This window comes from Sycon ciliatum, chromosome 3 (genome assembly GCF_964019385.1).
Source record: "Sycon ciliatum chromosome 3, ocSycCili1.1, whole genome shotgun sequence".
NCBI lineage: Eukaryota > Metazoa > Porifera > Calcarea > Leucosolenida > Sycettidae > Sycon > Sycon ciliatum.
This window is the reverse complement of record NC_088645.1, coordinates 39,049,924-39,071,470: the sequence shown is the minus strand read 5'-3', so window position 1 is coordinate 39,071,470 and position 21,547 is coordinate 39,049,924. Positions and strand designations below refer to the sequence as shown.

At 47.1% G+C, this 21,547-nt stretch overlaps 2 long non-coding RNA genes across 2 annotated transcripts; both read right to left on the bottom strand.

Moving 5' to 3' along the window:
* Positions 1-1,219: 1,219 nt before the first annotated feature.
* Positions 1,220-1,738, bottom strand: LOC135812751 (uncharacterized). Its single transcript, XR_010552951.1, has 2 exons — positions 1,635-1,738; positions 1,220-1,535 (listed from the first exon to the last, which is right to left on the bottom strand). It is a non-coding gene; the product is annotated as an uncharacterized LOC135812751 (long non-coding RNA).
* A 4,089-nt stretch (positions 1,739-5,827) lies between these two features.
* LOC135812142 (uncharacterized) lies at positions 5,828-7,190 on the bottom strand. Its single transcript, XR_010552764.1, has 2 exons — positions 6,963-7,190; positions 5,828-6,863 (listed from the first exon to the last, which is right to left on the bottom strand). It is a non-coding gene; the product is annotated as an uncharacterized LOC135812142 (long non-coding RNA).
* Positions 7,191-21,547: the final 14,357 nt, after the last annotated feature.

The window sequence follows — 21,547 nt, the reverse complement described above, 5'->3', positions numbered from 1 at the left end:
GCCCATTTCTAACACCGGTGCCACACCGACAATACGATTACGATTCAGAGAGAAAAGGATTTCAATGAAAAAAGCTATCAGTACATACACGTACAGTGGAACGATAATGTACGAGAAGCAGGAGATCAGTTGTAAGGAGGACGTACAATCACAAATGAAGGAGAAGGAACACGTGTAGTATCATGCTTCATGTCCATCCATGCAGTAAATGAATGGCAAATCAGACGATAGGAGAGATGCATTGGAAATGGTAGGAAATGTCACCAGCACACTGGTCACTGACCTTGCTCATACTGAACAGCTACATTGTACATTTACATTTACATGTACAATGTAGGACCAGCTGTGGCACAGTAAAGCGAGTTATTTCTTCAGCTGCACTGCTCACAGGTAGGTGTTGGCATATTCCTTAAAGGGGAAGTTAAGGCAAAAATTAAAATTTCACCAGTTGTAGTCTTCGGAGTGCTGAGTCGAATGGTCGTGGTCCGAGGAAGCTGAGACGCTCCCTTCCTACTTGAATCTCAATCGAACTCGCGCACTTCCACCGAAACTGGGTGACTGCGCCCTACTAGATGGGGATTTGTATGCAAAATATCACTAAAAGCGCCATTTCGTTCTTATAAAAGCACGGATGACCGCGATTGGCCCATATGTTGTAGTCTTTTGGAAGCTGAGTCGACTGGTTTTGGTCCGAAAAGGCTGCGATGCAGCATTCCTCCTTTATTCCCAATCGAACATGGTTGAAGAAGCGGTCACGTGCTCCTGGGTGCCCAAATCACCTGGTCACCACGCCAGCAGGCGACAACTTTCACACCAAGGCTCAACTCGAGTTCAACTCGAGTGACAGGACTGCACCCAAAAAAGGTCAAAACAGGCTAGTAAGTTGTACCCTGCAGGCACGGTGACCAGGTGACTGGTGTACGCAGGAGCACGTGACCGCTTCTTCAACCATGTTCGATTGGGAATAAAGGAGGAACGCTGCATCGCAGCCTTTTCGGACCAAAGCCAATCGACTCAGCGTCCAAAAGACTACAACATATGGGCCAATCGCGGTCATCCATGCTTTTATAAGAACGAAATGGTGCTTTTAGTGACATTTTGCATACAAATCCCCATCTAGTAGGGCGCAGTCACCCAGTTTCGGTGGAAGTACGCGAGTTCGATTGGGATTCAAGTAGGAAGGGAGCGTCTCAGCTTCCTCGGACCACGACCATTCGACTCAGCACCCCGAAGACTACAACTGGTGAAATTTTAATTTTTGCCTTAACTTCCCCTTTAAGAGCGTTGAAACAGTCCCCGGCCTGCTTTTTATTTGCATTACACTTGTCATTCAACCAGGCGCGAAATTTCACTTCGTCCTGCCCGAGAACCAGAAACTGCCGTTATACCGTTTCGGCCGTGGCGAAGCCCTGCGCGGTGAGTTTGCCGCCGAGTGGACCCCCAATGCCATCGACTTCCGCAACGGGTCTGCCACGCAATGAACGGGTGGTGAAACTTTCATGTTTTTTGCTTGTGGAGGGTGTGTTGGAAGCCATCTGCAAAACATATTCACAACAGAAGGATTGACAACACATGTATTAGTTGCTGCTATAAATAATTGCCTAGCACAATGAAGCTGAAGGCTACTTACTCACCCTGGATATCGAAAATGTGTCTAGAAGAAGGATCGTTCTTTGGAATACAAGCACGGACTAGCGATTCTCTTCGTCGCTCTCAGGAAAATAACGACTGAGAATGTCTTGGCCCCAAATTCCAATCATGTATAATCATTCACTGGCTTGAAATCCTATCGATATTGCTGACATGAGTCAGCGTAGGGAACATTATTTTCTCCCTTTGCGCAGCTAGCTAGCTACTGCTTGGTCGCAGTACAGTGTCATTTACCTGTTTGGAACATGAAACAGGGGCAGTTCCAGCCTAAAAGCACTATGCATTGTGGCGATATCCCCTCCAGCGACACCAGCGCTTCTTATCAGTTATAGCGGATGCTTGACATTGTTGTTGCGTCAACGACGTGCATGGTAGTATGATAATGACTGACTTGACGCAGATGCACTGAATACCACCAATCCATGTTGACAGCCAACCGTTTCTACCAGCAAAACACCTACATTCTTGCAAAGTAGATCTGTATACACTGAATGCCACCGATCCATGTTGACAGCCAACCGTTTCTACCAGCAAAACACCTGCATTCTTGCAAAGTAGACAGGTGCCAAGGCATGAATCATCATCGTGATCTATGACCTTTTTCTTCCACACCATGTACGTGGTTGATTGTGTTGAGCATGCATCCTGCGGCACTGCGGCAGCGCCGACCGATCTCCAAAAAAAAATGTCACGGTTCGCGTGAGACTCGGCCAAAGGCCCAGTTTTCCGCAGGAACGCCACCACCCTCTTGGATCAAGGCGCAGATGCAGCTCCTAAGCGGTGGGAGGTGAGTAGATCAGACCCACCACAAAGTGGTCAAAGACCGAAATCCCATTCACTGCATCCATGTTTCCCTCGTGCCAGGCCACGAGTTCCCAATTAACTGTGGGTCGCAGCACGACTGGAAAAAATCCTTCCGCTTCCAAGCAGGACTTGAACCTGGTACCCTCTGTTTCTCAATCATGGTCTTAAATCTCCAAAAGAATAACTAAATTACTATTATAGCCTTATCACACGACGGTTCGTGCTCACACGATACACGATACTATGCTTCTACGATGCACGCCAAGACACTTCACACGACGACTAGCTTTGTAGACACAGCGCATACAACAAAGACACGATTGTGACAAGCCAGTTCATGAATTGCAGACCCAGCGCATACAAGCCAATTCAAGAAACGCGAAACCGAAATCGAAATCGAAACCGAAATCGAAATCGAAACCGAAATCGAAAACGCACAGTATGGGGGTCAGGGTGTTGCGGGCTACGATCTCGCGGGCTAAGGCCCAGTAAGGGCCTACGGCTCAGATCGATGATCACGCTGGTGATCCTGTCGCACAGCCGAGAATCCGTGACATTCTCCCGTCGTGTGAAAGGGCTATACTATAGGGCTTCAAAGTGATGACGTCAAAAACGGCCAGGGAGTACTAAGTTGACATCAGATTTCTATTTTGGATCCACTAATGTGTGACTTTGCTATTGCCTCAGTATGTGGGTGCATAGCAACCCACTCATGTCGTATGCAGGGGGTGACTTTTACTTCGCTACCAGTTGTAACCCCGCCCCCAGTAGCCAAATCAGTCAGTTTCACAGGATACATCGCCTTGCTGTGAGTAAGACGGCTTGAAATGTGCTTGGATCCATACAAAAACTGGATCCAAGTGGATCCGATTTTTGAATTTTTGAAATTGTTGCTATGCTGTGACGTAGCACTTTCAAGCCCTATTACGGACATGATTTTAATCATTTTATGCATACATGTACATTTTCATTCACTTTTCATCATTTTGTCGGAACTAGGTCTCCGGACTTGGTGAGAAGGCAGAAATGCCTGTTCACTTGGTGAAGTAAAATAAAATAAACAACAACAACACATGGCCATGATAGCAGCGGGTAGAAAAATAATCATGGTTCATTTGCGCCCCTGATTGTCTCCACTTCCAGTATGGTGGGCAGGGAATGCTCAGACTTCAGTGTTCCTGAAGACCCTGGCAAGTCTTGTTTGCATTCAAATATTTTTCTGTGGTGATGAATCACCACCACTGCGAGATTTCGTTTTGCTTGATGCCATGGACTGTCACTTGCTTCGATTCAGAGAATCAGGGGCATTCGAGCTTACCCCGCAGGCAAATGCCCTTCGCAGTTGATTGCAGGCTGTGGGCTGGTTAGCAGTACAATCTGAGTCGGCCAAATGCACACTCTACAACGCGTCTTGTCCGAATTTGTGCTGCGTTGAAGCTCGACTGAACAGGAGTAAGATTGCCATCTTCAGGGTAGATCTTCATCATTGTTGGTGACAAGCCGAAAGCGCTATCACCAACTAGATAGGGCCTGACCGTTGCATTGTGGCATTGCCAGGATGCTGCGTTCAGCCATCTTCCCTGGTCAATGTTATGCTTGAGCTGAGAGTTATTGTATGCGGCTGCATCACCAGAGCTTCCAGGCAAGCCGATGTCAACGAACGTGAACAAGCCGTCACTATCGACACACGATCTGGCGTTGCTCGAATGGTCGGGCAAGCAATGCACTGCAAGCCCTTCTGGAGCATCCCAGTACTCGAACAACGCGCGCGCAACGCAGCTTGGGCCTTCGAGTGCCCAAATCTGCCTCCAAAGCCGGCCACGACCGTCCAACCGCTCGCGGGTCCATTTTATGGAACACCCTGCCATCCGACGTGCGTGGTATTACCCAGTACCACCAGTTCAAACAAGCCTGCCTCCCGTTAACGCGTTCTGTCTTGCTAGCAGTAGCACCCACTACTGAACACTACAGGAATCTTTGAACGTTTGTGGTACTCCACAGTACCAGTCATGTGCTGTTTACCGCCTCCCCGTTGTTGTATTCTACCGTTAACGTTATTCATTGACTGAGCGTTCTTTGCTTTGTACTACACCCTGCTATCATGTTAGGCTATTTCCTACAATATTTTACTGTTTCCATTCGCTTCCATGTAATTGGGCGACACCGCCCGTTTGGTTCTGCGAATTCAAATAAAAATGTATCTACCTACCTACCTACCGACACGCCGGATAGTACTTATACAACAGGAAGAAAGGAGATGGCTGTGAATGCAGTCTAATGTCTTGCCAGACGCGCCTCAGCCACACACACACACACACACACACACACACACACACACACTTGTACTTGTACTTGTTGCTCACTGCCAAAACTGGTCACGTGGGCCTCCCCGGGACAGGGGAGAGAGACTCAAAAGGAATCTTGGAAAGGTGACTCAATTGGCTATTGAACCGCTCAACTGCCGACACCCCCTGAAATCCCCAAAACTCTGGGTGGACTTGAAAATGATCTCACTTATGGGCTCACCACACCTCAGTAAGTGGGTGAGGACAAGGTGCAGAAAAAGGATTGACGGCATCAGGGTATCCGTCCCGGGATCCAACTGCAGTTACCCCTGCCCCAGTGAAGGTAATACTTGTTACTAATGTGAGTGGCTAAATCAGAGTGGATCTGATAAAAGCTTCACTAGCACCATTGATTACACAAGAGTTAATCTAGCCAGAAGCAGTCCATTGTTAACAGGTATGTATACTTCAAATAGAAAGTATGTAAACCCTGAAACCAAGAAAGGTGGCAGATACAACAATACGCCTTCAATCAGCCCAGCCAGTTGGCAAGTTGGCAACAGACGCAACACAAACAGGCATAAGTGTACCCACCAACCGAACTAGCTGGCACACACACACACACACACACGCGCGCGCGCGCGCACACACACACACACACACAAACAGACACACACAGACACACACACACGCACACACACACGCACGCGTTCAAGAATGTACACGAACGTGCTAGAATCAGCTTCACCTAGTTCTGTCCCCAATCTGCTAGGTGGCATAGAACCGCGTAGCCATCTTTCCGGCTGCTATTTCCGCATTGCAATGTTGTGCCATTTCCATCGCCATCATAATTCATAATATTGGGCAAGCCTACCCGTCTGGTTCGCGATGTTAGAATATAAGCAAACACAACAGCATTCACCACCGTTTGCGCATACACATACACCTACGCAGTCCTGGTCCATTTCTAACACCGGTGCCACACCGACAATACGATTACGATTCAGAGAGAAAAAAGGATTTTTGCCAGTTAGCTGGCCTCTGCGTACACCGCAGACTCACACCCACACACAACAGAAAGATACAGATCACAGTAGAGTGTGGTCTTGGTTCACCCACGGTGGAAGATGGAAAAGCTTAGCGTAGTGTATACATGAGCAAGAAGAAGAGCATGCCAGCTCACGCATATACATGTACACGTATGTACCAGACCAACATGATGCAAAAAGTGGTGAACATGGTGAATGGGGCCGCCGGATAATTAACCAGCCCGAAGCTGGCGGAAAAAAACCCAGGACCCCGGCGGAGACACATCCCTGAGGAAAAACCGGTTAGAATATCCCCATCAGATAAATGAGAAAAACGTAGCCTGCAGGACCTATCCAAAAGTGAGAGTAAGGGGGGGGGGGGCGGGTGGGAAACTACAACGAAAAGAGAAAGACCACGATGAAGAGAAAAGTTTGAGAACACTGACAAAAAACCAGCTGACGCAATCCTGGTGCCGTAACTGTGGTGAAAATGCTGGCAAAAAATACGCTTTCAATGAAAAAAAGCTATCAGTACATCCATGTACAGTGGGACGATAATAAAAGAGAAGCGGGAGATCAGTTGTAAGGAGGACGTACATTTACACTCACAAATGAAGGAGAAGGAACACGTGTAGTACCATGCTTCATGTCCATCCCATGCAGTAAATGAGTGACAAATCAGACGATAGGAAAGATGCATTGGAAATGGTAGGAAATGTCACTGACCTTGCTAATACTGTTCCTACAGCTACACGTGTATATGTAGGAACAGCTGTGGCACAGTATTGGCGAGTTATTTCTTCATCACAGCTCACAAGAAGCTGTTGGTATACTCTTTAATAGCGTTGAAACAGTCCCCGGCCTGCTTTTTATTTGCGTTGCATTCGGTCTTCATCCAGCTTCGAAATTGGTCTTCGTCGCCCTTGAACATCAGATACTGCCCGTATACCTGTGAGGCCGAGTCGCTGCCGTTTTGGGTCAGTCTGCCGCCGAGTACACGACCGACGCCAGGAAGTGCAGTAACGGGTTTGCCGCCCATCGGCCCGCTGATGAAACTTTCATGTTTTATGCTTGTGGACGCTGTGGTGGAACTCATCTGCAAAACATATTCACAACATAAGGATTGACAACACATGTATTAGTTGCTGGTATAAATAATTGCCTAGCACAATGAAGCTGAAGGCTACTCACTCACCCTGGATATCGAAAATGTGTCTAGAAGAAGGATCGTTCTTTGGAATACAAGCACGGACTAGCGGTTCTCTTCGTCGCTCTCAGGAAAATAACTACTGAATGTCTTGGCGCCAAATTCCAATTCATTTATATGTATAATCATTCACTGGTTTGAAATCCTGTCGATATTGCTGACATGAGTCAGCGTAGGGAACATTATTTCCTCCCTAGCGCAGCTAGCTACTGCTTGGCGGCAGTACCGTGTCATGTACATGTACTGTACCTGTTTGAAACATGAAAAAGGGGAAGTCCCAGCCTAAAAGCACTACTAGTATGCATTGTGCTAACGTGTCACAATTATTATCATGTGGTATGTAGATCTACAACTAGTGCTAGACTGCTAGAACACGACTGCACGCTCCGTGAAGCACGATATTATGAGACTTGGTTTCGTGCACTCTTCTTGTCTTGACCTCGATTTTCTTGGCAGACTGGTCTTGAACGGGGCGTGACTGACAGACTTGAGTAACAACGTAACGTCGTTGGAGGGTGATCCGGAGATCTTCACAGACATGCTACACAACCTACTGCACGGACTAGAAAAATAATACTGGTAGTGCTAGGGATTAGGAGTGTCAGTCAGTATGTCAATGACATAAATGTACAATCATGTAGATCTCCATGATGTACAATGTACTCAATCTGTGGACAGAACTGTTTCGTCCTTTGTGGACATGTACAATGACTATGTATAACTATGTTGTCACCTTTGTCATGTACATGTAGATGTAGGTCGATCATGGCCTCACAACCACACCTCCGTTCTTTCGTCTCTTTCTGAACAGATGTGAGGGTATGCGAGCGCCTCTGGAGTTTTGTTTTCTACCAAGGACTTTAGGTCCTTTGCATGTTTTGTGCATGCCTCCGTCAACAGGTTCTGTATGCGATGTGTACAACGACGGATATGTATGTATGTATGTATATTTTTATTTGAATTCGCAAGTACACACGGGCTACAAGCCCAATGACATGGAAGCGAATGCCATAATGAGGCCAATTAAGAAAAAAATAGGTGGAGGAAGGAGGAGGACGGCAGCAAAGCACAGGGAGGACAACTCAGGACCAAAATCAACAATTGCACAAATGTGAGAGCACCTGAGACCGAGGGTACCTGTGGAGCGATAAAATGCCAAGCAAACAGAAGAAAGGAAATCACAAGCCAATACACGCTAAACTGCACTTGAGTTAGAATGAAGGGGAAAACCGGAGCTCAACAAAATTATAACGTACAAAGTCATAATAAGAAGTCAACTGGATGAGAAGTAGCACAAGCAAACATTTCCTGACAACGAGAGGGGATAATATTATATTGTCACTACGGTCCTTTGACCCATGAGACTGTGACTGTGTGCACTGACATTCTGGTGACAGCTCGTTGACATTTCGTTTGGCACTCTCTGGAGAAAAAGGAGCAGTACATAATTATTATTGTATTGCGTTCATGACTTTGTTGTAGTGTGGCGATGACAGCAGAATTTGTTCTCTTCGTTGCTGTTCATGAGTAGCAAAGTATTTACGCAGATCCTACCTGCACCTGCCCTTTCACTGTACAGTGTGCCAGTACTGTGGAAGTGTGAAGGATTACAATGAAGATCGTGAGACACACGCAACCGATCGCCAGACGGGAGGGCACGAACAGTGCAGTTTGGGTTTCTTTCTACTGCTGGAGCAACCTACTCTTTTCCATGTTTCATATTTGGGGAATCCCTCAAAATAATAATAATAATACTTGTAATTAAATGTTGCGACAGAGCTTTCGGCCATATTTTCAATTCATTGCATTCCCAACTCATCACAACCACGCGCTCTTCAGCCTCTTCAGTCTCGCCTCGCCTGCATACATGGACATTGCAACATCATAATAATAAACAACATACATGTACTTTCCATTGTCATCAGTATTCCGCGTAAGATTTTCGTCGCTTGTGTGGTGTGTTTCTCCACCAATGAGCGCGTACTATGATTTATCGCTGTTCTCACACTTTACCATTTTAGCAGCTTGCATATGCCATTGATATATGTGGAGAGAGCGGAATTGCGCCATTTCTGGTGTATTATTATTATTATTATTATGAAATGACCCAAAGGCAATGTGCCTATCGAGGGGTTCATTTGATTGAAAGAACAGTAGATGTAGATGTATGTACAAAGAGAAGTAGGGATTGATGAGGAGAGAAATGGGGAAAATCAGCTGCAAGGTGGCGGAATTCCGTTGATTGCATAAGCATAGTCAGCTGTAAATTTCCTGAGGGCAGCTTTGAACTTATAGAGCGAGGCTTCCGATGTTAGACTGGGGGGTAAACAGTTCCATAGAATAGCAGTTCGGAACATGAAGAGAGACTTAGACAATGATTTAAATTTGGGAAGAATGATTTTATTTGGTCGTCGCTCACTATTCGTAATCTTGAAATGGAAATCAGCAAGGTAATCACGATGATGGAAAACATATCTGTGAAAAGTAGTGAGACTGATGATTTGACGACGATAGGCTAGTGACTCTAGGGAGCATTTAGAATTTAAGACAGATTTGGAAGAAGTGTAATCAAATGCAATTTTTTCTTTTTCAGTAGAGCTCTAGCAAACCTTGCCTGTAATTGATCAAGAGTGGTCATGGATTTCTTATTAGATCCAAACGACCACACCGTACAGCTATATTCGATCCCAGGTCTTACGAACCCTTTGTACAGTATGATCATTGCCGAAGGCGTAAGTTGCTTGGACATAATTGACAGTAGGTGCACTCGATATCTGAACTTCGAAGTTATTGAGGCGACATGTTTGCGGAAATCCAGGTTGTCGGTCAAGGTGATGCCAAGATGTTGCAGTTCAGAAACCACCGTTAATGGCTCATTGTACATTTGGTATTGGATTCCTGCAGTAGGTGTATCATTGATAGCTCTATGGCACAGCACGGATGTCTTGCTTGCTGAGAATTCACCTCCATTGTTCCTGCCCCATGTTTGACATGCATCGAGATCAGACTGCATGTTCGCTCTACTGGCGAGGGTGTCTTCAGGTTTGTAAGCCAGTAGGAGGGTGACATCATCTGCAAATAGATATTGCGTGCAATGTTGCATAGCGTTGGGCAGGTCATTTATATAGAGTAGGAATAGGAGTGGTGAAAGGTGAGAACCTTGAGGCACTCCGCAGTTGATGCTACGCTTCTTCGATTTAGTGCTATGTACCTTCACTTCAATTTGTCGATCCCCTAAGAAGCTCTTCAGCCATTTTACTGACGAAGCTGTAGCAATCTTACCGAATTTCTTTAGGAGTATAGAGTGGTTGACCCGGTCGAAAGCTTTCCTGAAATCTAGAGATATCAGGTCAAAATTAGTGCCATTATCAATATTTACAGCCATTGATTGGGTTAGCAAGATAAGTTGGTCCGTTACAGACTTGTTGCGTAGATATGCGAATTGACCTTTACAAATTACACCCTGGGTCATCAAGTATCGAAGTAGACGTTCCGAGAGAATCTTTTCCATTAGTTTCGCTATGCATGGGAGAAGGGATATAGGTCTGTAATTGGTAGGCTCTTCGGCGCAACCTCTATTCTTGTACACCGGTATTACAGTGGATGATTTCCAGGAGGACGGGAACACACCATCATCAAGGCTGTAGTTGAACAATACTGATAGTGATTGGGAAAGGATATCTGCGAATTGCTTTAGTATACGGTTTGTCAGGTTGATGTCTGATGATGATTTATGTTGTTGCAGCCTCTTTGCTGCATCGAAGACTTCAACAGGGCGTATGTTTCCGAATCCAAATTTGTTTCCATCGACGTCGGCTTCATTGATTGTTATACTAGTTGCTACAGTATTCGGCGGCGTTGACTGAGTGGTGCATTGGCGGGCAAAGAAGGTACACAGCGTTTCGGCCTTCGCTTGATCTGTTTTGTGAATTTCATTGCCGTTCTGCAGGTCTGGAATTGCCTTTTTATTTGTTTGGTCAATATTGCATATTGCTTTGGCACGTTTCCACCACGCATAGCCACCCTTTCTTTCCTTGCCAAGCATTGTGTATCCGAGCGTTGACAAGTATGTGTCCTTGGCGGCTCTTAATGACTGGTGGTACAGGTTGCGCGAGAGTTTGTATGCAGCTCGTAAGGAATCGTTGTGTGGCTCCTTTCGGTGGAGCACATAGAGGCGGTTAGTTTGCTGACGTTGCGTCTTAAGTTTTTTTGTGAACCATGGTTGGTTCGACTGGGTGTTTTTCCGGCGTGTGATGGTCGTTGCTGCCTGAATTGCCTGGTCCAGCAGTGCAGAGTAGGCCATGCATCTGAAACTGATGTGCACGTTGGTGCCCTGCATGCATTCGGTCAATGGTAGTGTGCTCAGTTTCTGCCTGAGGAGGTGCATGTCAACCTTTCTGGAGACTGCAGCTGCGTTGACAGTACTTCTAGAGTGGCGTTTCTCTGGTGGAGAATATGCGCAAAATAGAGGACAGTGGTCTGCAATGGGCATGGATGTGTAACATGAAGTGACAAGATGGGGCATATTAGTTAAAATCAGGTCTAGGGACGGATTAGAATCTTTAGTTGGCCTCGTTCCATGGTTCTTGGAGACCATAGTGAAGCCATAGTCGTCAAAGGCGGACTGCATGTGTCTACCTGCAGTGTTCGTAGGGTCTGCGTTGTTCCACTCATTGTTCTTGGAGTTAAAGTCTCCCACGACAATTACTGGACGGTTGTCAACGAGGGGGTGAAGAGGACTGAATGAGTTGCAGAATGCAAGACTATCGTGTCTTGGAGGACGGTACATACAGGAAATGATTGTAGCTCCTGTTTCGACAGTTAGCATCTCTGAATTGTTGCACTCTAGATCCCGGCGGCGCATAGCACAAAGGGCGGACGAAGAGAAGACTGCTACCCCACCACCACCCAAGTCGCTCCATGTAGTGCTGCACTGGGACCGGTCACGACGGAACAGGTCGTAACCCGGTATCTTAATGATCTCGTCTGGGATACACGAATTTAGCCACGTTTCCGTTATACACAAAATGTCTACTTTATGGTGGTCAAGGAGGTCTGTAATATCAGCCAGTTTATGTTTCATACTACGACAGTTCAGGGTACATATCCGAATGCAAGAATTATTGTTATTGTTGTGGGGGGATGCGTTTACTGGTGTGGTATCAGGTGGAGGTTGTTCTCTTATACACGTTGAGTGGGGTTGGGCACGATAGGTGCGAGGCATGAAAACTGGTGCATGGGGATTGAGTGGGAACACGGTCGTGGCTGCTGTTGAGCGGGGTTGGGCACGATAGGTGCAAGGTATGAAGACTGGTGCATGGGGGTTGAGTGGGAACAAGGTCGTGGCTGCTGTTGAGCAGGGTTGGGCACGATAGATGCGAGGTAAGAAGACTGGTGCATGGGGATTGAGTGGGAACACGGTCGATTAGTTGGTGGCTGTGGGCCTATTTGCCTCGCTGAAGTCCCATGGCCGAACCTGAATGGGCGCTGGCCAAAACCCATCTGCCTCGATGGCTGCACATTGGTCTTCACGGACTGTAAGCCTTGCAGCTTTTGTGCCTACATGCTTGCGAGAAGGAAAGGTGCGGCAAGCTGTGGGTGTGATGCCATTCTGGACACAGTGGGACGTTATGGAGTCTGCGTCGCAACTGTCATCAATATTGCCAACAAAGTATACTTTCCGCAGGGAGCCAAGAGAACCTCTCAGTTTGCGGCTGGTAACTGTAGTCCATTGTTCGTCGTGTTGCTGGTGTTGGTGGTGTTGGTGGTGCTGTTGTTGCTGCTGCTGCTGCTTCTGGCGCTGTTGTTGTTGTTGTTGTTGTTGTTGTTGTTGTTGTCGCTGTTGGGGTCGTTGGTGCTGGTTAGTTTGCTGGCGGTGCTCCTGTGGGAGAGGTGGCTGCGCAGTGACCGATGGCTTGGAGGAGGGCCGAAGTGCTACGTTGTCACTGGAGCTATTGAGCACTGATGCCCATACGCGCTGCTGGGTCGTGGATCTGCAAGTGCTACAACTTGTAGTGGTATCCATGTGGTTGGCTTGCTGCACTTGCAGCCCATGTGCACCCGGCTTGGATACGGTATCGCCCGCCTTTTTGAATGGGGTCGGTGCAGTGTGTTGTACATGCTCTACTGACTTGAGGCGCCCTTGGTTGGCTTGCTGCATTTGCAGCCCACGTGCACCCGGCTTGGATACGGTATCGCCAGCCTTTTTGAGTGGGGTCGGTTCAGTGTACATGTGTTGCATATGCTCTACTGACTTGAGGCGCGCTTCCTGTTCCTTACACTTGTCCTCCAGCGCAGATATACGGGAATCTGATTGCACCGTACTAATAGGCGTATGCGTGTGTGCAAGGTCAGCTTGCTCTTTTCTAATCATGGAGAGTTCCCCTTGCATGTTGACGATTGCCGAGGAGATCCCTGAAAAAACTTCCTGAAGGGCGGCCAATTCAGCCTTGACTGTCCCAACTATTTCGGTCTTGATGCTTTCGATCAGGCCATTGACATCTAATATGGAGTCTTCGGGAGGCGAGATAACCTCTAAGTCACTTACCGGCGACTTGCTGCCTGCATCTCGACCGCATTCCGTAGGGTGTGTGGTTCTGCCCGCAGAACACACGGTCGCCTCTCCAGTAGAGTCACCAGCAGACCGAGAGTCTGTGTCGTCCTCCTCAACGTAGAGATCAAAGCATGGCTTCCCAAAGGCCTGCTTTGGGGTTACCGATCCTTGCTTGTAGCTATCGTTTGGATATGAATAGTCGATCAACGGCATGTTCACAGCTCAAAAAATGCAACCGCACTCTACGATGTAGGGTGTGTTTGATGTATAAGAATGATCATTCCTCCTTTATCATCATTATCATCCTCTACTGATGAGCTCCGACAGGGAGCGAAACAGCTGTCTAGAGGCGTGGAGCAATATTATCTCTCAACGGAAGTGTCCTTGCTGGTGTCTGTATGGTTCGGCTGAAGAGCGCGTGGTTGTGATGAGTTGGGAATGTAATGAATTGAAACTACTTGTACTAATAATGATAATACGAAGTAGTGGTTGCGACTTCGGCGATGATTTGTAAGAAAGGGTTTGCTCCCCACACCAGAGCTCGCGCTATTCCGCCTACGTGTCAAGTGTCAAGTAACGTCGGCGGAATAGCGCGAGCTCCGGTGTGGGGAGCAAACCCTTTCTTACAAATAATAATACTTGTAATAATAATAACAATATCCCACAGTGCTGTTGAGCACTGTACCACTGGATCCCGATGTGTGTGTGTGTGCATGCGTGTGTGTGTGTGTATCTTGTGTGTGCGTGTGTTGTGTGTGTGGGGGGGGGGGGGATGTGGGTGTGAGCAAGGTAGCTTTCTCGCGTTTCGTGGTTGCACTCCACAGGATCATGCTTGTCCCGTTTCCCGCAGCTCTTGCGTTGCTCACTTGACTGATTCACGACTGCCATCCAGAACACACGAGAAGTCCATCGAACCTTACACTCGGCGAACCTGCAAGAAAGCACCACTGGCTGCTCAATACACAGCACTTCGGGGAATTCAGCCCTCATCAGCCAAGGGAGACAGTGCCTGAAGAGCACCGCTTATCATGTATAGTGCTGTCCAGGCACAAACATCACCAGGGGGATACAATCTTACGGAGACGCTCCGTTTCCAGAGCGACAAACACGTTGTGAACAATAGATAGCAGCGTGAGTCAGTGTCGCCCATGGAGGTGCTGAAGTTTGGAAAACCGTGCCTTTTTCGTACTGGCATGTGGCTATATATTTTATGTACAACAAAATACATCAGTATCCCCATGCCAAGGTGTCCATGCATGCTGGAATCTGGAGATTAATATGGAAAAGAAAACAATATTTCTTCTATGCCACATTAGTTGACTTCTTCTGTAAAAAGATATTTTCATTACCACAATTTAAATTAGTTTGAGTAAAGTACCTTTGAAAATTATCATGTTCAACTGTCTTCTGGTAGCAGCATACCCATAAACTTCATATGGCATTCAATTGACCGTAACTTTGGTGTCTCTCAATGGATGTGAGTGAAATTTTCACCACACACTCCTGCCACTATGCTGGCCCTCTGGACATGATTTAAAAGTTCTTGCGCCTCACTGACAGGCTTTCCAGCCCGAAAAGCTCAAAATTCCGGCATAGTGCCACGGTGTGCGAGCCACCCAGGAGCCAACAAAATGAATTCACAATTTTTTTCACATTTTCTTGCCCATTCTGTCCGTGCGCGGTCCCAAACCTAAAACAAGTCCAGAAGCAGCCATGGGTGGTGGGATAGGGCCCCTCAACGTGGCCCTGGAATCTGTCACTACAGCACGAGTGGGCGTTCTCTCACAGACTCCCACAGACCGAAGTCAATTTTTGAATTCTTTTAGGTTTAGGGTGTGCTACGAGATCGTACCTTTGATACAACATCCAGTGCTGGGACCTCCACAGCGCTGCACACCAAATCCAGGATACCCTCAAAAATCGGCAAAGATTACCACTCGCGTTCCACTACTGCCTAGTGGTGACTCCTACCTGACTTCTTGACACGACTCAAACTTGCCAAAGTCACTAAATCAACGTAAACAATAATCAAGCCACATATCTGCAACGTCACGAGGGTGCTGGCAAAAGTCCTGCTGCGGCTTCGCCCGCCGCCGTTCAGCCCAATACGTGGGTAAAAAACATGATTTTTTTGGACTTTTTTGGACTTGGAGCAAAACTCTGCACACTTTCGCGTGTTTCCATGATACGACAAGTTGCGCACGGTCTGCTCACATTCAAATACTGTGCTGCCAAAAATGACAGCGTGCGACAAAAAATTCTTTCCTAGCAAGGGCACATTCTCGGCCATAACTCTTGAACGGCTGGTCAGATCGAGACAAAATTGTGAGAGATTTTGCAGCTATTCATGCTCTTTCAACTGACGTAGCACTCGATATGAATTCACAAATTCGATTTTTCAGCGAATTTCACCGAAAGACACTTCACAGAAAGACATTTCACCGAATGGCTATATCACCGACAAGACAGCTCACCGAAATTCTACTGTAAATTGTAATGACTGGTTCGTAGTCAGGCTAACTTCACGGGCGCTGAGTTTCGCAGGGCTGTAATGCTGGCACTGACGTACTGCCACTACTGGTGCTGGTTGCACGTTATGTGGCAAATGTAGTACATGTGCAGTCAGTCGTCGCATAACCACTGAGTGCATGTGTCTGGTTTGCGTGAACAAATTACTACATTTCCACGGTTAAGTTGTGACCAAAATGACCAAACTGGCAAGCACAACAATTACAAACATGGAAGAATAGCTCTGAAAAGCAGCGAGTTTTTACTGAATCGATCCCTTATTCCAATCATCACCACTGGTAAGAGTAAAACACTGTGTTAGCTGGTTGAAACATCACCAGTAAGGGTTCATTTTAGTACGTTTTGGGTGAAAAATATGAGACAATCAAAACCGTAATGATTAGCTAGATCCATCGCTTTTTGGTATAATCGTTTCAACCCTAGTAAACATTACACAAACGTGTAAACATTACAGGGCCAATGAAATCCGATAAAAGTTCTGGGGTAGCGAGGTCTGACTGTATATCAACCAGCCTTCTATTGTCAAAAATTCAAAATTCTTCAACGTTGTGGAGTGATTGCAACATTTTCGCTGCTTGTCTATTGTTCTTCATTAATCTGCTCACCTCTGTAGACAAAATGGAGACCTCCTCGATAGGCTTAGTGGCCTCTGGGGAATCCTTGAAATATATTTAAAAATCCAAAATTCTCTCCGTCCTTCTTTGTTTTTTCTTTCTTTCGGTGAAATGTCTGTTCGGCGAATTGGCTGCTCGGTGAACTGTCATTCTGTGAGTTGTGCATTCGGTGAAATGGGCATTCTGTGAACTGGGTATTCGGTGAGCTGTCGTTCGGTGAGCTGTCGGTCGGTGAACTGTCGCTCGGTGAGCTGTCGTTCGGTGATATGTCGGGATACCGTCTGCCACCATTAATCGTCATACTCGTCCAGTCGATGTCGCCCTCACCCTGCGAATAATCAGCTCATCTCTCCCGTACCTCCACCCCTCCTTCCATCGTGGCCGAACATCAACCATACGTCTTCATTTTTCTTCAAATTATTAGAGCAATATCCATAGCCTGCACAGTCATGACTCATGGCTGCTAAAATCCAGAGGTCATGACGTCATGAGACTTCGAAACATGCATAATGTACACGTACACAGAGTTTTGGGGACTACCCGTCACTATGTCGTCCGCCCCGGGATACCTGATAAAGGCTGATTCACTCGCATCATCTGCTACATGTACTGTATCAGTGTGAGAAAGAACTTTGAGAAGACGAGTTCGAGCATAAAATAATGCATTGCCATGATTTCTACACTGCCTTTCATTGAAAACACTATCTCCATGACTTCCGAACCCTTTACCATGCAGACCACCATTGCTGATCAGGTGCATGGTACACAATTGTGTAGCCTATATACTAGAACTGTGGTACAATCATGAAGTTATGCTCCTACCTCCGAAAGGATGCCAAATTATGCTCCAAATTTTCAACCACCAAATTATGCCAATAATTATGCTGGCATAATCCGCCGGTGCCTAGCCATGAGTCTGCCATGAGTCTTTCCCATTACAACTGGTGTCCCTCAAGGAAGTATATTGGGGCCTACACTGTTCTCGTTATACCTGAATGACAGTGACACTACTCTCGGAGAGGGAGTAGACCTCGCTGTCTACGCGGACGACACCACGCTGTATCAGTGTCTTGCAGTGGACGCAGATGTGAATGAACAAAGCTGTGTTTTTGCAGCATGCAGTGTATGACCTCTCCGCCTGGGGCAAAGCCTGGAAGATCTCATTTGATTCCACCAAATCCCAGGCCCTCACCATCGATCATCATCGGCCACGTCAGCAGCTCACAGCCATCTCCTTCGATCGAGCTCCAGGTGTGGAAGAAGCATAGCTCAAGCTTCTAGGAGTCCAGTTCGACACACAGTTGTCTTTAACTAACTTAAAAAATGACTTACCATCTGATCAGCACTTGTGCTCTGTAGCCGTACGTGCACGCCAGCGGTTACATTTCCTGGACAGAGCTGCTCCAATCCTTGCCGCTCGTGGAAGAGAGCGAGTCTACAACGGCTTCGTCAGACCAATAATGGAATGCTGTCCCCGCTGGGCTGGATGGGGGCTGCCACTACAACCCTTCGCCAGCTCGATGCAGTTCAGTTACGAGCTCTCAAGATAATCTCTCGTGAGACATGGCTCCCACGTCTGGCCCTCCCCCGTGCTGTCGCTGCTCACACGTACTTATAAAAAATAAATAAAATAGAATAAAAAAACTTATACAAGCTCCAGTGTCTCCCAACTACATGTAGCTCACCATTGCGAGCAATGATCCCTGCGTTGCACCAGAGCTGCAAGGGCATCCTCGTACTTGCCAGCAGAGCCGGATTTGCCACGAAATGCAGTTTGCCATGCCCCACAACCGTCACTTACGCAACAGTGTACAGCGATCATTTCCGTCCGCCATCTTTGAGGAGTCGAATCGCCTTCTTTCAGACCTTATCGCAGCACCACCTACTCTACCTCGCCTCCAGCAGTTCACATAAGGCGTGCATAAGCATCTGCGATCTGCTGACTGGCATTGGTCCTCTACACACCTGTAATCTGTGTGTGTGTGTGTGTGTGTGTGAGGGCGCGCGCGCGCGTGTGAATGCTTGTGTGTGTGTGGGGGGGGGGGTATGCATTCGGATGGCTGTTGCTGGGCGTATGTAGTCAATGTGTTGTGTGCCTGCACCTCAAATTTCCCTCCCATTCTACACATTGCGTGACTGTGCTGCCACCCTTCCTTCCCATTTCCTCTGTAGTGCTCCTGCTATTTTTCTATTAATAATTATCGTATTTTTCTGTTTGCGGCACACGAGCAGTGCTGAAACCAAGACCCCTGGTCGGTGTAGCTGCTCTTGCCCCGCCTCCACTGCTTCAGCTGCCATCGCTATGTGCATCTCTGTGTGTTTTTGCTGGCGTTTGCCCCATGATAGTTTGTGGTTGTATTGTAACAAAAGAAGAAAAATAAGATCTCTTCAGCAATGGGTTATCGGTCTATCAGAGAAGGGCTTTCGAGTTCTTGGCTGCCCCGAAGCTGTGCGCATGTGCATGGACATCGTGAGGACGCAGTTTTGTTAGACGAACAAATAATTCACAATGCTCTCAGTACTCTGTCAGTTTTGTGCCTAGTTGTTGCACCTTCTGACTGTATCTAGTATCTGGTTACAGTGATGGAAAGTTACTCTTAACTCGTTTCCATATGACTGTATGTATTACTGCACAAGGACCAGTGCAATACCGGCCGATATCTGCACGAACGGCGAAGCCGTAAGTGCAGATAATATCTGCCAGATAATATCTGCCAGATAATATCTGCCAGATATCGACGCCGGTATTGCACGCGTCCGAGTGCAGTAATACATTTATCGCGCCCCTGCCACCACACAGTCTGTCACCACACACTTGACACAGTCTGGTGCAACCCTGCTATCATTTCACAGTCATACAACACAGCACAACCAGTCGCGTTCATTTTTACTTTTAGAGGAACACTTCTTTCGAGCAGCTGCTGTATATACGGGGGATCCTGGAAGTAGCGGGACAGCTTGCTCATGTCGTCGTCGTTGATGGGGTGTTTGTGCTCCACCGCTTTGACTTCTCCCGCTTTCTTTGGCTTCATGAGGAAAGCCTTCAATGCAATGTTTGCGTCCTTGAACGCTGGGTCACTGTGGACGTTCATGGGCTGCTTCAACTCGACTAGCTTCCGATGTATTGCGGAGCGGAAATCGAGCAAGCTTGATGCAGAGTAGAACTTCACTCCAGCTTTCTTCGGACGGAATTCGACGTATGCATGTCGCAGAATGTAAGCTAGGTCGCTTGCCGTAACCGTACTCAGGTCACAGCGTCGTCCTGTGTCTTTACAATACTCGTCGAATAAGCGGAGCCATTTGTCAGTTGCCTGCTCTGTGTTTTTGTTTTTCTGCTCAGAAACGAGGCTGTCGATGGCGGCGTCGGACAGTTTCTCAAATCGCGATATCGGCTGTCGACAGTCTTCTCCAATACTTTACTTGGGCGTCAGCTGTCTCGACTCTCACGGAGCTTGTGAAGTTGACTTGGCGGACGCAAGCCGGGTCCACATTCGCTTCCGCGACATCGTCCCCGACCAATTATTATTTTGGTGTGCTGCAGCAAGTCAGCAGCGACTCCCTGGCGGAGCGACTCGCAATATGTATCTAATATTGAGTGAGTACGGGGTCAATAGGGAATAAAAGCCGAGTAAAAGACCGAGGCGAAGCCGAGGCCTTTTACGAGGTTTTTATTTCCTATACTGACCAAGTACGAAGTCAATATTAGATTTATCACGACAAACAGTCCGTATTTCAAATTCCAGAACGATAACCTCATAAACTTTCAAGATGTTTGTAATGAGCCTGAAGTGTGTCCTTTTTATGAGTATTATAACCTCATGAATCCCGGTTTTATGATTGCACAACCGTTGCACCACCACCTACTCATGCAGTGACAATGCTGCACTAGGCACCGTTCAACTGCGCAACCCCTAAGCAGTCAAATATAAGCAGTCAATATAGCCCTAAGGAGTGAAATATGCAGGAATATTTGACTGCTTAGGTATGGCAAAAATCTTTATCGCACCCCACGTGAGTGTCTCCATGGTTTGAGCCAATCAGCGGCCTTACTGAGCGTGCAATATTCCCCAGTACACCGCCAGCCAATGTGGATGCACTGCAGTGCGATATTGCACCCCGGCGAGTGAGCGTGCAAATAACCCATATTTGCACGCTCAAGCGTGCAAATATAGGTTATTTGCACGTTCGCTTCTAAGTGAGCGTGCAGATATAGGTTATTTGCACGCTCACTCGCCAGGGTGCAATATCGCACTGCAGTGCATCCACATAGTCATTGGCTGGCGGTGTGCTGGGGATTATCACTCCCTTACTGCCTTAGTATTGACTCACATGTCCTTTTCCTTTCTACATTTTATTATTGGCTCAACATCCGAGTTTCAAATCCGCGATATTCATGTTTTAACATGAATATCGCGGATTTGAAACTCGGATGTTGAGCCAATAATACCACTTTCAATAAATCGTGACGCAATTTTGTTTTAAAAAACAAAATTGCGTCACGATTTATTGAAAGTGGTATAGTTGGTGGTACGAGTGTTCAAAACCATTTGAACTTCAAGCTGTTCGTCTTCTTTTTGACATGCTCTCTTTCCATCGTCCTTAGCTTTTGTTTGTTGTGAGTTGTTTTGGCTCTCTCCTGTACCTCTGGGGGATGCCAAGTGATGGTTTTGAGAGGCTGGTGATGGCTGTGAGCGAGAGTTTGCCGATCGGCGTCGTCCTCGGTGTAGCGATGAAAATACTAGTTACTGCACACCTGGCAGATATCACAACACGTCGGAGCGTCCAGGAGCAAAGGAATCTTGGGTTTTCACTGGAATCTAGTTCCTCCAGCATCGTGTAGCCCACCGTCGGTGAATGGCGGTCCAGAAAGGTCGACC